This window comes from Berghia stephanieae, unplaced genomic scaffold, assembly GCF_034508935.2.
Source record: "Berghia stephanieae isolate SIO BIC M18660-M18661 unplaced genomic scaffold, UCSD_Bste_1.3 scaffold341, whole genome shotgun sequence".
NCBI classification, from domain to species: domain Eukaryota; kingdom Metazoa; phylum Mollusca; class Gastropoda; order Nudibranchia; family Aeolidiidae; genus Berghia; species Berghia stephanieae.
This window is the reverse complement of record NW_027624634.1, coordinates 1-5,000: the sequence shown is the minus strand read 5'-3', so window position 1 is coordinate 5,000 and position 5,000 is coordinate 1. Positions and strand designations below refer to the sequence as shown.

The 5,000-nt window shown below is 35.6% G+C and overlaps 1 long non-coding RNA gene across 1 annotated transcript; it reads right to left on the bottom strand.

Annotated features, from left to right (window-relative positions):
- Positions 1–246: 246 nt before the first annotated feature.
- Positions 247–3,072, bottom strand: LOC144961640 (uncharacterized). The gene is made up of 2 exons (XR_013643237.1): positions 2,932–3,072; positions 247–2,071 (listed from the first exon to the last, which is right to left on the bottom strand). It is a non-coding gene; the product is annotated as an uncharacterized LOC144961640 (long non-coding RNA).
- Between the last annotated feature and the right edge of the window lie 1,928 nt (positions 3,073–5,000).

Here is a 5,000-nt window from a genome sequence, read left to right as displayed (position 1 = left end):
TTGTGGGATCTTTTATGATGTTTCCTCCTCTTCGTATCACTAAAGGTGATAGAAGAGAAGAAGGACATCGTAGCATCCTTTGTCCAAGATGCCGTAAGTGATCACTTGACTATCTGGACCAAGATAAAAATAGTGGAACTGTCACAATGGATGTCTATTTGATGCAAGTTGATGGCTGGAGAAGAATGGTCAGCTATCCTATCAGGAAACGGTACCAGAATCAATGGTCTGGCCATGATTTTAATCTTTCTTTTTGGGAAAAACCTGTATATATTCTAATCTTCATGGTGGAAAATGTTGATTCAACACAAGTACACATGTTGGACAGATCCGCAAATAATACTTTGCTGGATTCAAAGGGATTCTACTAGATGGAAGCAATTTGTAGGAAATCAAGCAGTGGAGATCAAGGAACTGACAAACCCTGTGAACTGAGAGCATTGATTGTTGCAGTGAATATAATCCTGCTGATTTATTGACAAGAGTTATTGATGCCAAAAGTTTAATCAACAAAATCAACAGCTTGGCTCAGCGGTATGGTCTTTGCTTCCTTCCCGAAAGGAACCGAATTCGATCATCCGCCACTGCACAGTGTGGTCTTGATTAAGTCACCTCTCCCTAGTTCAATTTGCGGTGCTGCACTGTGGCTGATGCCTGGGTTATTCCAGTCTTCCCTTGGAATAGACCCTAGAGACAAATTTCTCCTATGGGATGAATAAAGGGAATCTTATTATTTTATTTATTTATTTTGGTTGCATGGACCACAACAGTGTGTAAAATCGATGTAGATTGACACAGACGATGAAATGGATAGTGACAAAAAAAGGACTGCCAATCAGACACGACCAGTCTTGAATCACTAAAAGTGATAGAGGAGAAGAAGAATGTTGTAGCATTCTTTGTCCAAGATGTTGGACGTGATCACTTCTTGTAGTTTGAGAGGTTTAGAAAATGGAGCAAACTCATTATTAGAACTGTTGGTTGGGTTTTAAGATTTGTCAAAGCTGCAGGTTACAAAATTTTTTTTTTTAAATGACAAAAACTTGACAAGAGATTTAAAGACAGATGAAATTAATGATGCCAGAAAGAGAATAATCGTGTACAATCAAAGGACAGGCTATCATGATGCACTGGACCATTTGCAAAGAAACAGGCCATTGTTGATAAAAGGTCATCTATATCGAAACTAAAATTTTTTAAAAAAGGGGAAATTTTTCTCTTGGGTCTCTTCCAAGGGAAGAATGGAATATCCCAGACGTCAGCGGCAATGCAGTGCCGCAAATTGAGCTAGGCCGAGGTGACTTGTGAAGGTCAAAGACACTAAAATGTTCAATGCATTAGAAATTCCTTAAATAAAATCATCATGCTTGTAAAAAGTATTCCTTGCAGTTGTACAATTGTTATAAAAGTTTTCTTTTGACTTTATCTCGAGGCGTTGATGGGATAGGATCTTCAGTTAATTCATTCTCCTCTACCTCCTCGTCACAGAAATCTAGAGAAAGAGTTGATTTAAAATTATCACGGAATGGAGTGTCAACAGAGACCTCATTCAAACGAGCCTGTTTGCAGGGACTCTGGATTGTGTGGAAAGAAGAGGAAGATCGTGGTGGAGTTTTCTTGGGAGTTTTTGATGACGACGATGTGGTAAAAAAGTTTTTATGTGGTGAATGCGTAGAATTTTGACAGCTCTGTTTTGTTGTGAATTGCTTGAATCCTCTTGAGTTCCTTCACTGGAAGACTTAAGGGTAAGAAGTTTGCTTTGAGTTGGTTTATTTGAACCACCAGTATCACCCCTGATGGGACTATATTCACAACTATTTAGAATAGGCACTCTTTGGTCAACATGATTGTCCGTTTCATTGTCACTGTCAGAAAAATTTGCAATGGAAAAATCTTCTACAAAATCTTCATTGACTAGAGAATTGACTTTGCCATTTGGGTTTTTGCAAAGCACTTTAGAGTGTTTGAGGTTATTGCCTTCGTTGGTCTGTCATTTCTGTTGAGTCCTGTTACAACATCAACGACTTCGCCTTCTTCCTCTTTAATATTAGATGTGCTGGATGTGACACATCTGAAATATAAAGAAAAAATATGGAGTAATCAGGAAGATATGCAAAGATAGCTAAAACTTAAAGTAAGGAGTTTTAGTTTCTGTATTATCTTGATGAGATATGGCTCCCTAATGCCCAGGGACTCTTTCATATTTTTGTTAGTTTTCTTTGCTGTTCAGGAATGTGGAGAATGTTTCGGGATCATTTAATTTCAAATGCATTTATTTTATTCTCATAGAAGATACCTTCCAAAAACGTTTACGTCTCTGAGGTATTATTTTAATAACAGCAATTAATTGTTGGCTCTACTAAAAAGTAAGTATTAATTTACAGCTGTAAATTAATTTAGAGAGAGAGAAAAAAAAGAAAAGAAAGAGAAATAAAGGCAAATATAACCAAAGATTTCACATCATTTTAATACAATTTTTAAAGATTAAAAAAAAAAATAAGAAGGAAAAACTATTTTTTAAAAACCAAACAAAACAACAATAACAAAAAAAAAAAAAAAAAAACCAACAAAAAAACCTTAAAAACAAAAACACTCCAAACAATCAAAAATAATAAACAAAAAACAAGAAAAAGCTTTAAAAAAAAAACTAAAATCATTAGTAAAGAATATGAATTTGAAGAAGAAGAAGAAGAAGAAGAAGAAGAAGAAGAAGAAGAAGAAGAAGAAGAAGAAGAAGAAGAAGAAGAAGAAGAAGAAGAAGAAGAAGAAGAAGAAGAAGAAGAAGAAGAAGAAGAAGAAGAAGGAGGAGGAGGAGGAGGAGGAGGAGGAGGAGGAGGATGAGGAGGAGGAGGAGGAGGAGGAGGAGGAGGAGGAGGAGGAGGAGGAGGGGGAAGAGGAGAAGAAGCAACAGCGACTGCAGCACTGACTGACCTGTGTCATTCATGGCCTGTGTGAAGTATGGGTCCGGCATGCTGGATATCCAGCTGTCATCACTACTTTCATAAGACAATGACAAGGATTTGTCTGGATCACTGCACTTGGAGGTTGATAGTCTATCGGCCTTTACTTTCTATAGAAACAATAAAAAGGAAAAAGAAATTGACAAGGATTTGTCTGGATCACCGGATTATTTTGTTACCAGATTGCCTTGTAAGGTAAGTATTATTGTGATTTTGGCCCAAGCACCCAGCCACCCAGAAGCAAGAAAAACAGACATATGGTAGAGGTGGTAATCAACACATGCATAATTTTGTGTCACACATTTTGGGGCATCTTGACTCAACGATATGGTTTTGCTTCGTACCTGAAAGGTACCGAGTTCGATCAACTGCACTGTGAGGTCTTGAGTAAGTCACCTTGCCCTAGCTCAAATTAGGTACCACAATAGACGTCATTTTTGTGGCAGAAAAAACTCTATATATTTTGCGTCACGCGTCAAGAAAAGGACTATTTTTAAATCAGGTCATTCAACCATTCATACCTCAACCATTAAAAAACGTACAGAGCTAAATTTGGCATCGTCTTAAAGAGGAAGGTTTCAGCTTTATTTCTATACCACTTCAAAATTAAAAAATGGACATTAAAGGTTCAAAATTGCCGTTTTAAAACTTTAAAGCAACTAAAAATCCCGACATATTATTGATAAAAATTTTGAACCGATTCTATCTAAAAGACAAACATCTTATCTCTATTTCTACCAATTTGTTTTATTGAAGGTTGTTTAATGGCCGAGGTATCGCATTTTAAAAAGCCCACCAAATCCTTGTTTTCAGCTTTGGGTGTTATCAGATTTTTTTACACCTCATTGTAGTTTGTAACAGCACTCAAAAAATGCCGTGAGAATGAGATCTCAAATTATTGACAAAAAAAAAAAAAAAAAGAGTTCACGAAAACCACATGAATATTTTATTAAAGTCTTTCATAGTTTATGTTTTAGATAGTTTAAAACAAAATGAATACAATAAATATTGTTATTTCAATTGATAACTTGGGTCGGTAAGTGGGTATGTTTTAATGATGGAACAGCCTAAATAAACTTCTCATTTTTCCGGTTATTATTAACGTATAATCTTTTTTGGATGACTTTCTAGCCTTGATTTTCATTGAACGACGTTTTGTTTTTATCAATTTATATATGTAATTTTTTTTCGTATCTGGTTTGTCTCTCGATGTTTATTTTTTGCTAAACAAAAAACACGGGACGAATTTATACACACACTCTCCACTCATGGCAGCCATGTTGTTGCTATGACAAAATGATGGTTTGACCTCGTTAGAACTGAAGTAGATTTTAAGGTGTAATCAATTGCATAGGAATACCCACTACTTGTAGTTTATAAATAGACAAAAGACACACAATGATTCATCCCAATGTGTTAGAAAGTTGAAAAAGCATTGTTATTGTTTATTTTATTTGGGAAAAGTGGTACTTGTAATGGTTATAAGATTGGAGAAATAAGACTTCGAAGTGCCACTTCGTTTTCTAACAATTTTTTTTTTCTGATGCTTTCATGACAGTGATAGACTATGTATAGGAACAATAAGAGTTACTAGTGGATAATGAAGCAGTATATCTGTAGAAGTTCAATAATAATTCTTTACGCCATTAAAACTGCATCAAAATGGATAATAGGATGACGTGTAGTTATTTGTTTTTGTTTGTTTGTATTTTTGTTTTTGTATGTTTTTGTTTTAAATCGGGAAGAGATGTAAATTTAAGACGAGAAAAGAAGCAAATAAAGAGATTTTGTTCAGTTTTGGTTTTGGTGAGATTTGCGATACCTGAATTCGTACAATACTCGCCTCTCAAGCAAAGGGACATTAATCATAAATAATCGGGTGGCTAGGTCTTTAGGGTGTGTTGGTGGAAAGTACTTTATTTCAGACTAGCGTCCTATCAAAAGGGTAGCAGTAACACAGAAATCAGGATACAGTCACGCGTTATAGACCTTAAGGTGCTAAAAGACTTTGGGGTGGTAGGGGGTTGAGGATGCAAAAGA